A 14,003-nucleotide genomic window follows, 5' to 3' on the forward strand; every position below is an offset into this window, starting at 1 on the left:
AGAAAGAGACTTAATGAGGAAAAAGAGAAGCTCCAATGAAAAAAACAAGAAATTGATCAAACAAAAGAAGATAGAGGTGTTTGGGAAAGAGAATAAAGGGAATTAGTGCTTTGGAGGTTAAAAAGAAAATGCCATCTTGGTGTAGCATTTAAAAGAAAATATAAAATGAGCTGCATGTATAAGTGAATGGAGCTTCCAAAGAGAAGAATAGTCATTGGTTATGCAAGATAAGAAGAGATTATTCTCCTATGTAGAGTAAGGAATGATAAAATAGTGTGTGGCAAGAGAAATCACTAGTATTAGAGGATTGAACAACATGAATGAGTTGCCAAGAAAGGAAATAGGAAAATAAATCTGAATGTAACTCAACCATATTCAATAAAATTTAAAAGTTCTTATTTTGAGAAATGATGTTGTATTTTGTGTTTGAACTAGATCTATTACTACATCATATCATAGATTGATAATGCTTTAAGATCTTTTTATCCATCATCTTTTGGAGGTCCAAGTATACCTTCAATAAGGGAACATTTTTTTTTTAAGGATCAATGTTGTATATGATTGATTTGAGATTTGTTGACTTCCATTATGTCATACCTATTGATGTGAGTTTTGTTCCACTAAAATAAACATAAATAAATACTTAGTATTTTGAGATGAAACAAAAAATCTCTCTCTTGCATATTGATACTCATATGCTAAACAATTTAGATGACTTGATCAAATGAGACAATCTCAAGGTTCCTTCCTTATTTTGGACTGTAATATAATTTATGATTGTGATATTTTGGTTATCACAAAGAGACTTGCATTGATCATTCAATGAATATCAACTTAACTTCTTCAATTACTTCCAACCAACTAAATTGCAAAGATAAGGATTTATAAAAAAATTCTATGTAGAACAATGTTGATGATGGGGTGAGCTTTTGAGCTTCTAACCAATCATTTCTTTCCTATGTCAACTAGGTATGGGAGGGTACTAGCTTCTAAGGATGTGGGAATTATCTTAACATTTCCAATATTCATCGAAATCCCTATGAAGAGCCCTCTAAATGAAAATCTTTGATAGAAGTTTAAACACTTGCAATTTAGGCCTAGATTAACCTTTCATCATTTCTTACATCAAGTACCAAAAGGTGTGGACTCTAGCTTCACCATCATTTACTTATACTAGAATGTGTAATGCCTCACCAAGGAACCCAAAAGAAATTAACCTATTATGTCCCTAAGTTTGCCAAACTTTTTTTCCTAAAAGATTAAAACAACAAGAGATAACATAGGGAAGCAATAACATACAAACATGAGCAATGCATTGATAGTTACATCTCTTAAGGGTTCAAGGACATTGAATCACATACATAAGTTTTGATAATATTAAATCTAATACATAAACAAAGTCCACATCATAGGATACCCATAAGTATGAAATCAAATAACATACAAGTACATAAGAGGCCACATGGGATAACTAGAAAACATAATTATCCTCTGTACAAGTCACAAAGTATGAAACACTAAAAGAATAAACATCATGATAAGGTACAACATCTCATAAGATCCCAAATAATCAAAGTACAATAAATTATTATTTGACTATTTAATACAATCACAAGATCAGAAGAATGGAACAATTGTACAAGTACATCCATCAACGACAACTAGTTGTTTGATTTTAATGGTATAAGAAACACTACCACCTAACCTCGTGGAACCTAAATGACCCACTCCCACCATACTAAGGAGATAATCTCAAGTCCCAAATGGATAACAATCCAAAAGTCATAACCAAAATCTAGGTCAAGGAAATTCTGATAGCAATCTATCTCAAAGGTACTAGATACACACATTACATCTAATCCCAGAGGAAAAAAAGACATGTAGGAAACCAAATATGCATGTGGCCAAGTGTCATTGCATGAGCCAACTCTAAGGTTACCCTGGCAGCCTCTTTGGACTTCAGCCCCCTAGTGACTCTACGGCATCAATATCCTTTCTTACAGACAAGGCATACTAACAAGTCAAGGTTGCAACCAAGCATCCTCTCTACCCTTATCCTAGCCTATACTAGCACTCAAGGCATGGGCAAGATAAAATACGAAGTCATTTTAATTTATTTTAACCCATTTAATGAAATGTTATCACTTATTAATACAACTTACAATTGGTTACCTAGACAACCTATTTAGAGCTCTGACCTCCATTGCAAGCCACTTCCTAGCATACATAAATAACCTATCCTAAGCTCATAAAAATTATATCTCGTAAAACCACAATATTCACCTCAATCCTATACAACTAACTAGAAATCACCAATAGATAAATCACAATATTCACCTCAGTCCTATACCATTAATTGGAAAACACCAATAGATAAATTGTAATATTCACCTCAATCCTATACAAGCAACTGGAAAGTGCCAATAGATAAATCACAATATTCACCTCAGTGCTATATACGCAATTGGAAAATACCAATAGATAACTGATCAAAAACCTCATATGTTACACCAAGAAAATCACAATACATGACCTTACAAAAAAGAACCCTATCTCATCACACAAATAGGTGGATATAACACATTGGCTAGAAATAAAATAATCATGACAAAGAAACATCCCATAAAAAGCATCACAAAAGCAACCACTTCCTAAGCCTCTGGTAAACAATTATATTTGGCCAAACTACTAGGTTTCCCCAAAAACTCATCACAAGATAAAACATAAAACCTCAATAGGTATATAAAACAACTATAGTTAATCAACTATTTTAGTTTTTTTCTTCTTCTTTTTTGTCTATAAATATAATTCCATAAAAAATGATTTGCGTCAAATTCATGTTTTCATATCATAATCATTTCACAACTGGATAAAGGTTATCAATCATGCAATATTATTAATTTAAATAATCTTAAATCATGAATGAATTCATTTATAACATAAATGCATATTATTAGATTAAATCATAACATCAATTTCATTTCTAAAATACTAATTTGGCTTCTATTTAAACCTAATATCAACATTTACTTTTTCTTTAATTCATAATGCAACTCGAGATAACTCAAACTTTATTTTTTGGATCAGTAAATGACAAAAACCTAGATTAATTATTGCTATTTATTGTAATTAATTATTTTTATGTGTTAAGCAATTTTGAACTCAAGACCTCCCACATGAGAGGCTCACAAGTTACCATTGTGTTGTAGGCTCTTGCCTATCAAGATAAATCAAACTTGAAATTATAATTATATTTATAATTAAATTATTTACAATTTCTCTTATAATGTATAAATATTCATAACTAGATGGTTATACAGTTAACTCACCTATAACTCTTCTTAAAATATAGCTAGGTCACAAATATATACTTATTAACTTATAACTCCACTTGCATTAATAAAGATATAACAAGTTAAAAACCACTCAAAGTTTTTTTAAAACATTAATATTAAAAATCAACTTATAAAATAATAAGTAGTATTTATTTATTTATTTTTTAAAATTAATAAATAATATTTATTTTTTAAAATTGAAATTAATAATTAGTCATTAAAAAATATTTAAAAAAATAAAAATCTAAAAATTAAATTGTTATTTTATAAAATAAAAATAAACATTCAAGTAGTATTTTCGCATGCCTTTGATCTCTTAAATCATGCAACTATAATATACTTAGTTTTCTATATTTAGTATATTCATTTTCACATGCATGCATAAGTTTACCTAGAACATGCTTTTCTCTCAATTAATCTTTTTCTTTTCCAATAAATTTTGCAAATAAATTATTTTAGATATAAGAAGAATATTTATCTTTATTTAGAAAACTTATGATAATCAACATGACAAATTTAAAGTTCAAACCCTTGTCATTCAATTTGTTGTTTTCTTGTAATTTTCTATAACCGAATTAGAAAGGGTTTTAAAAGAATATAGTCATAATAATTTTCTTAATTTTTGTACAATTTTTCTCAGTCATGCTTACTTGATTAATAAGTTTTCCTTTTCAAAATCTACCATATAACCCTTTATCCAAAGATCAATACAATAAATTAATAAGTAACAAACACCTAGGAAGACACAAAGTAGATAGATCTTTCAATAAAATTCTACAATGGGTTTTAAACCCTACCTCAAAATAATAGCTAAAATTTGAAACAACCTATGAATGCATACAAATCCAAACCCTCCGAAACTAACAACAATTCTTTTGCTCCAATTTCAAATTTTGCTCTCTAAAACCAATATGTGGAGAAATAAGATCTAATTTCCTAATAAACAATGTTTCTCTGCATAGGGTTTTCAATTTCATGAACATGCAAAAGCCTTTGTTTTTAAATTTTAATTTATTTAATTCTTTGTGCATACTTTTTACATTTTTAATTATAATAAAATTTATTTAAATTATTCCCACTTCATTTTTATTAAATAATAAGACGATTTTTTAAAAACATATTTATTAATTTAACTAATAATAATATTTAGAGTTCATTATTAAAATGAAACTTCTAAGTTAATTATTATTAAATAAAATAAATATAATTACACCAAATTTGAACTTTTAATTAAGTCTTTAAATTTATTTGAGAAATTAATGAAGTATAATTAAAAAATGTTTTTTTTTAATATTTTTTTGTTAAATTAAGGCAAGAGCCTACAACACAATGGTAACTTGTGAGCCTCTCATGTAGAAAGTCTTGGTTCGATCCTACTTGAATTTAACACTTAATAATAATTAATCTCAACACATAATAATAATTAATCTTGGCTTCAGCCTCTTACCGATAAAAAAATCATGAAATTAAATCATTTAGCAATATATTTATTTTAATTAATTAGAATTGAAAATCATAATAGACCCACAAACTTAATAAGAAAACCCATCTGAAAGACAATGCATGAATTTTAACTCAAGGGTCAAAATCTCAAATTCACATCACTTGAGGAATTCAGAAAGGTACATATCTCAGATACTTGTCCTATATTCTAGGACAATTGACTTAGGGTTAGGATTTGGACTTGAGAACTATCTCTACTCTTTACTATTGAGATACTACAATAGGAGATGCTCATCCTGACAATTTAGGGAAGTCAATGTCCAGTACCCACAATCTCTATAAAAGTCAAACATATACACACGCATAGATATCTAAACTAAACAAACAATGGCAAGGAGTGGTATATCATGTAGATCCAACCTAGAAGATGTCTATGACTCTCTCTCTCTCTCTCAACAACATCAGAAATGTCAGTCATAACATAAAACATACATGTACACCATACACATGTAAGTATGGGATAAGTAACCATAAAATCATATATACATCATCCATCTAATTGTCATCATGAAACAACTAAAATTACTATATGAAACATACAAAGCATCATCATCAAAAGAATAACCATGAACACATAAAATAACTAAGTATCAAGTAGCTCATCAAATATATAAATTGAGTATGAAATAACATCCAATCAAATTAGGTAACCGAGAACCACTAAATCATAACACAACCATAAAAGATGGTCTAAAATAATCTGACAATATAATAAAAAACAAACTAGGGGTGGGAACTACAGAATGAATCATTAATTACTTTGATAGCATTGTGGAAACAATTTGATTAAGTCTCCTTAGTCCTTAGTCCTTAATTGGTTTTATCAGTTTTGTGTCTTGTTTTTTTTCTTCTCAGACACTGTTTGGTGCTCTACTTTGGTCAGCTCTTTTGTTTATATGTTTAGTCTCATAAACCCTTGTGGTATTTTTGTTGGGCATTAATATTATTATCTTATCTTATCTTATCTTGCCTAGTCTACTTTAAAACTTATGTCCTCTCTAACCTTAATGTCTAACCCCATAAATCCTTGCAATGAGAAGGCCTTGGCCTTTTATAGTTGTTCAATCAAAATGAAGGGACCAGACCAATGGCCATAGTTAACCCACTACCATCCCTAATTAGGGTTGCCAAACTATCACTGAATTGCATTAAGACACCAACTTGTGGGCCAATAAGAAAATTGCAATGCTTTTGAGAGCCAATGAGAAAAGTCTACTGTTGGCATGATATGTTTGACTATGTTTGATCATGTATTAAAAGTTTTTTGATTGGTAAAAGACAAGTGAGGGCCATCTCAACATCCTTATCTTCTAGACTTGATCAAATTCTTGATAGTGAGAAAATATTTCTTGATACACAACATTATCAAGCCATCAATTGTGATACATATTTACAAATTCATTATCTTCTCAATTTTTTTCCATGCTTGCGAATGTTCTCTATCTTCATTCTTTGGTATTCTCTCTTTTCCATGATATGAACTTGCTTGTACTTGCAAAGTTGGATCTTGAAGTGTTGAAATCTTCATGCACTTAGACCCTTCAAAATGAACTTGGTTTTTTGGAAAAAATTCAAGTTGATAATTTTTTCCTCTTGTAAATTCTAATCTTTCCTTTCTCCTTTTCCCTTGATCCTTTTGTTGAACTCCATCTTGATCTTGCCATGAATTCACATTTTGATAATCTAATTTTAATCCTCTAGATTTGAAGTCCTCAAGCCTAATCTTGTAGTGTCCACTCATTCTCTCCTCGCTTGATGTCTTGAACTTAGTCTTACCATCATCCCCTTGCTTTCCAAGGATCTCCCTTCTCTAACTATTACCTTGTAAAACCAAGAAAGAAAAATGCATAAAGCTCATGAAATGAAATAAATATGAATGCTTTCATTTAATCAACATCAAAGCAAAGAGGCAAAATATATTTTCTTAGGTTTTAGGTCAAATTTTTCTTCGTTGCTAGAAATCCTAAGTTCTAATTTTATTGATAAAGTGATTACTTTTTGCAACTTGAATATGAAACTACTCGAAATCTAGAAAATAAATAAGTTGATCAATAAGAAACTTGCTCAAATCTCACTCTTCTGAACCCTTTTTATCTCTTATTTTTGGAGAAATCTAGCTTAAATGTTCAAGGTTGATTCCTCTTCTAATGTCTCAAATTGATGAAATTGTCATTTTCACAAGACAAGTTGTTGCCTTGTATGAGGAAATTCACTGCCTTACACTGCTCACAAAATAGTTTACTGCCCTCTTCAAGGTAACTTCCTTCCTCCTCTTGGAGAATTTTCTTCTCCTTATGTTAGTTTTCTCCAATTGGGAGATATTTCATTGCCTTATGAGGAGAAATCACTATCTTTATAGAAGAGGTGTTTTAACTTTGATTTGATGTTGCAAATGAATGCCTATCTTACCTCCCTCTATAGGCCATGAGTAATTTGAAAGGGCATTCTTATTCATTGCATTGACTTGGCTTTTATGATATTTAAAAAATTAAAATTAATCTTTTGTCTTTCATCATGTTGGCCAACCTTGTTCATGGATGAAATTGAAGTCAATTCCACTCCCTATTCTTTTAAACATATCAACTACCCCATTACTTCAGCTCCTCTAACTTAGGTGAATTCCCCTTGTTTAGGACTAATTTCATGTTGCTTAATATGGATTTTTTCATCTTCAAAAGATTGAGATAAATCTCAGGTTTAGAGAGTTTCGTGTTGAATTTTGTCCAAGGTAGAGATTTCATCTCTAGAGGAAAACCCTTGGGCAGAATTCCAGGGCTGAGAGAGATTCTACCAAATCATAAATTGGTTTCAAATCCCTTGATACATTTGGATTTCCATTGACAAGGATAAATTGGTTTTTTATCCTCTTTGTTGTGCAAGCCTTGTCATCTTGTCCTTTATTTTACAACCTATGGTGCATATTTTAGGATGTGAGGATTGAAGTTCCTCTATCTTGAAAAATTGCTTCTCTTCATAGAGGCTTCATTACACCACCAATCCATGAGACAACCAATTTCATTATTTTGATGGGTTAGGAAGAGCCTTGAGTTTGTTATTTATCCACTTTCACCTTTGGATTTATGGTGGAATTCCTTAGCTGAGGGGAATTCAAAACTTATCTGATCATGTATCATTCTAGTCCAAAAGAATTTAACTCTTCTTCAAGTTTTTTCCAACTTTCACCTCTAATCATTTCCATTAGTCTCACCAAATGAAAGGATCCCAAAAAGGATCCTTTCACTGAACTTTTGTAAATTTTAATTAAAATAATAGATTTTCCTATGCTTTCCATATGATCTTGGAGAATTAGATAGAAGTTGCAGAAATATTGTTTCTTTTTTTTTGTATTTTATAGATGTAAGTAAAACAATAATTAACAACAACAACAACAAATAACATAATATTCAATCAATTAGAATAGCTACAAATCTTACAAGGCAAGATATGTAATCAATATGCCAACAAAGGCATTTACAAACAAGGAATGAAGATGCCAGCTACAAGAATGCACCAGCCACACAGTAATAGGGTAGAGATGGTTGACATAAACCTACAAAAAAATCACATGCCACCTAAAAGGTAGTCATACAACTACTATAATCACACCAAGGCAACAAGAAGATCCCACAATGCCAAACAAGTCCCTCAATGTGCAATGCACAAGCACCCCCAAACGTTGAACTTAACAATCTTTGTCAACTACTAAAACAATACTATAGATTGTTGTTGACACCATCTATTGGGGTTTACATCCCAATGATTAGGCTCTAGGGTTTGCATCCCAGTCCTCTAGAATTTCTCCTTAGAACAAAATCACAAATACCAAGAATGAAGGTGTAAAAGATAATGAACGAATGAGCCAACATCTCCTTTTATCTCCCTACTAAAGCCAATCAAGCCCTAAAGGGAGAATATCCCTTTCCCTTTATTATAAAATGAATTCTTCTCAATTAAAAGGCCTTTATGTATAGGGAAAACACACCTTTCCTCAAATAACATAACTCTAGGTGCCCAAAGGTCTTTGGATGATGAAAATAACAATTCAAGACCGTTCCAACAAGCTATATTGCATAGGGTGCTTGACCCGATGAAGCAAAAATCTCTTTATTACTCCAATTAGCTATATAGGTAGATTTATTTTAATTTATTTAAACTCAAACTTAGGAACTTTTATTCAATAGGAAAGACAAATTCAACTAGAAAGCCAAACCATCCAAATAATTAGTGAAAGGATCCTGTCACCTTCCTATGACTGATGTCGAGTGATGTGGGCCAACTAGCAGTCTCATCCCTAAAATCTAGGGATGCTCCTAGAAACTAGTGAATATACCCTGACACTCTAAAACTGAAATCGTGTACTAGTCCCGAGGAGCCTCATATTTGATCAATGCCACAACCTCCTAAAATTTAGGAAAATCCCTAAAATTAAGGAACTTCCCTGACTGGCTCTCAAACTAATTGTAGAACCAACTTTGATCACTTAATATCTAGTATGAGTCTCTATCCACCATGCTAGCCTATGAGACTCGAATAATAGGTCAACTCTCATGACTTTGCTAGTTAGACGAGAGAGGGGACATGACACCAAACCATTGGAATTGATCAATTTCACAAGAAAACTTTATGTTGAAGGGGTAGAATTTTTAAGTCTAGAGGATTGCTCTACAGCAGAATTCCTTGTCTGAGAGGAATTCCACCATCTCCTATGTACTAGAGTTTTGATCACTTTCTCCTCTTGCCTTAAACATCCTCAGTGCTAGCCCCCTTTAATTTTCAGCATTTTCATCTCTCCTTCATTGATTATCTATTTCCTCCACTTGGGCATCTAATTCTCATTAAGATTTCTCTGTCTTCTAGGGCAAAGACTATTAGGATTAAACCATGAACAAAAATAACAATTACATACAAATATAACCAATATCTGAAAATAATAGATCATAGAGAAAAGAACATAAGCCACCAAGATTTAATGTGGTTCACCCAATCCCTGGGCTACATCCACCATAATAGCAAGTCTGATATAATTACAATCGAATGATTATAGCCTAATTACAATTCATAATTTCTTACAGCTCAATACCACCACAAGAACCAATTTTCACATCACCACTATGAAACAATCCCTAACCCTAAGCTCTTTTATACAAGCATTTTTACTACTTTAGGGTTATAATTTATAATTACATGTTGGCCCAAAATCACAATAAAATAGGGCCCAAATTTGTTTTTTTTGGGGCAATGCCCTAAGGCCCAAAGAATTTATGAAGTATGTACATTACTTAATTAGTTACCACAATCTAACAATCTCCCACTCTGGGACTGATCAAGCTCCACACTAAACAAAAATCTCCCACTTAGAAACTAATCCTATAGCTATGCCACTACTCCATAAGGCTCCCACTAGATCGAACCACCTTGGACTCAACTATTCTTTTATTTATGTTCAATCTAGATGACCAACTAAAGTTGAAGAGGAGTTTAGCTTCTCTCTTGCTACTACCTTTGTAAATATATCTATTTGATTGTCATCTGTATGTATCTTGTCTAGCTCTAACTATCCATCCTCCAAAACTGACTAAATGAAATGGTACTGTAACTATATGTGTTTGGTCTTTGAATGCAGAGCTAAATTCTTTGCTAGATGAATGACACTCTGACTATCTCTAAACAAATAATTATCCTTCTATGCTTGTCTCAATTCTTCCAAGAAGAACTGAAGCCATATCATCTCCTTGGATGCCTCTGTAGCAACTACATACTCTACCTTTGTAGTAGATAAAGCATTAACCTTCTGTAACCTAGAAACTTAGCTCATAGCTTCCCCACCAACAATAAAGACATAACCTATAGTACTCTACCTGGTATCAATATCCCCTGAAAAGTTTGAGTCAACATAGCCCTATAAATTAGTAGTAGAGCACCAAAGTGTAAAGACGTATTGAATGTTCCTCTCAAATATCTGAGAATCCATTTAACCTCATTCCAATGCTCAATTCCTGGATGACTCATATTCTTGCTAATGACTCCCATTGCATGTGCAATATCTGGACTTGTACATACCATAGCATACATCAAGCTTACTACAGCTGAAGCATAGGGTACGTTGGACACCTTATCCTCCTTTTCTTGTGTCTTGGGACACATCTCCTTGGTCAACTTCAAATAATAGGGTAAAGGTGTGCTAACAGCTTTAGCATTCCCCATAGAGAAATGTTGCAACACCTTCTCAACATAATCAACCTAAGATAGCATCAATAAATTCTATTCTTCCTATCTTTACAAATCTTCATACCAAGGATTTTTTTTGCTACCACCAAATCCTTCATAGAAAATGCATGTGCTAACTGGCATTTTAGCCTCGTAATATGATCCATGCTAGACCCAACTACAAGTATATCATCAACATATAAATATAAAATAATGTAATTGTCATCATCCAACCTCTTAAACTAAACACAATGATCTAAATGAAACCTACGGTATCCATGCTCATGCATAAAACTATCAAATTTTAGATACCATTTTCGAGGCACTTTCTTCAAGCCATATAAACTTTTCTTCAATTTGCACACTAAGTTTTCCTTACCTTTGACCTCAAATCCTCATGACTAAGCCATATATATTTCTTCATCCAAATCACCATGAAAGAAGGCTATTTTAACATCAACCTACTCTAAATGAAAATCTTTAGTAGCCACAATACAGATAGAAGTCATTTTAAAAACAGGAGAAAATATCTTATCAAAATCAATGCCCTTTCTCTTTGCAAATCCTTTTACAACTAACATGGCTTCAAATCTTTTATTACATCCATCATCTTCTTTTAACCTATAAACCCACTTATTTTGTAAATCCCTTTTACCTACAGGAAATTTACATAAATCTCAAGTCTTATTTTTTAGTAAAGAGTCCATTTCTTCTTTCATTGCAGACTCCCACCGAATCTTAGTATCCACTTGCACAACTTCATCATAACATTTAGGTTCACCAACATTAGTAAGTTAAATTGAATACAAAAAGGGAGAAAATCTTTCTAGAGGTCTAATTTTCCTTGATGAATATCTAACATTCACTGGTGTGTGTGGTATTTGTTGTTGCAGTTGTTGTACATCATGAGGAATTGTTGGAACATCATCTTTTGGAGTATCATCCAACACTACATAATCATCTTATTTATTCTTATGTTGCTGCAATAGATTTTTATACAACACTTTTTCATTCATTATGACATCCCTACTTCTTACTGTTTTATTATTTTCAAAATCCTAAAGCCTATAACCAAATTTATTAATGCCACATCCAACAAATACACTTTTCTTTGACTTAGCTTCCTACTTGGTTCTAGTTTTACAATCTATGTGAGCAAATACTTCACAACGGAAGGTTTTGAGAAAAGAATAACTCACCTTCTTACCAGTCCATGCTTCCTTTAAAATAACACAACCCAAAGTAGTAGAGGGACCTCTATTAATCAAATATATAGTAGTATTTACAGCCTTTTCCCACATGTGTAAGGGCAGCCCAACATGGAACCTCATGCTCCTTGCACACTCCATTATAGTACTATTCATGCATTTAGCCACTCCATTTTCTCATGGAGTCCTTGGAATAGTTTTGTGTCTATGAATACTATTAGTGGAGCAATACTCTTCAAATTCATGACTGCAATACTTACCACCATTATTAGATTTGAGACATTTTAATTTCTTACCAATCTCATTTTCAACCAAGCATTTTCATTTCTTAAAAGTTTGAAATACATTAGATTTTTGTCTAAGGAAATAAACCCATACATTTATAGTTGTATCATCAATAAATGTAACATAATAATGAGAGCCTCTAAGGGAAGATACCTAAGCTAGTCCCCATACATCGGTATGCACAAGCTCTAATTTCTCTTTTTTTTTTTCATTCCCAGTCTTCCCAAAAATCACTCTCTTTTGTTTTCCATACACAACTTTCACAAAAATATATATTAACACATTTTAGACCTAGTAAAAAAAATTTTGAATGAAATACTTTCATACCTTTCTCACTCATGTGCCCAAGTCTATTGTGCCACAGTGCTTTATTAGAATTTACAATAGTTATTTGTTTTTCGTGCTTAACTACATCAACTATTCTTGAACATTCATTTTTCTCTAAAACAATTAAAGTAGAAGGAACAATATGACCTATACAAAGATATAAGGTGCCTACTTTCACACTTTTTGCTACTACAAGAGAACCTTTTGAAACCTTCCAATTTGTATCATTAAAAGTAACTACACAAGCGTTATCACCAAATTTCCCTACTAAAACTAAATTCCTACTTAGCCTTGGAACATGTCTTACCTCATGTAGTAGCCAATGATTCCTATTCTACAACTTAATCTTAAATTTTCCCTTTCCAACAATTTGAAAAAGTTCATTATCCCCCAAATAAACAAGTCCAAAATCCTCTTGGACATAATCAATTAAATAACCTCTATGAGGTGTAGCATGAAATGAAACACCAGAATCTAAAACCCATTAATCATCAACACTTTCTAAAGATAGAAGCAAAGCATCCTCTTCAAATTTTTTACTTACCACATTTGTCTCCTTATCTCCATCTAGTTTATCTCCTTCATTTTTCTTTCAATTCAAACAATCTTTCTTTTTATGCCCTGGTTTCCCATAGTACCAGTAGTTGTTTGGTCCTCTTGATTGAGACCTCCTCCCCTTTGACTTTCCTCTTGATTTCTCACTATTTTTGGAATTACTTCCTTTCTTAGTTGTTCTACCTTTGCTTTGTGCATTCAAAGCACTTCCTGATGTAGATCCACCTAAGGTTTCTCTAGGAGTTTCCTCACTCAAAATAACACCAATCATATCATCATATTTTAGGGTACTAGATCTAGGAATAGAATTACTCACAGCCATTACCAAGCCATTCTAGCTTTCAAGCAAAGAACACAAAATTGAGAGAGCTCTAATTTCTTCATCAAAATTGATACCATAGAAGATAAATGACTAATAATAGTATTAAACTCATTTAAATTATCTGCAATAGATCCACCTTCTACCATTTTCATAATAAATAAATGCTTCATGAGAAATACCTTATTTGAAGTAGAGGGTTTTTTATATAGTTTTTTTAGGGTTTGCATCAATTCTTCTATTGTCTTCACTTTTGTAATATTA

Source organism: Cupressus sempervirens, chromosome 4, assembly GCF_028749045.1.
Source record: "Cupressus sempervirens isolate cs-2001-9-10 chromosome 4, ASM2874904v1, whole genome shotgun sequence".
NCBI classification, from domain to species: Eukaryota; Viridiplantae; Streptophyta; class Pinopsida; order Cupressales; family Cupressaceae; genus Cupressus; species Cupressus sempervirens.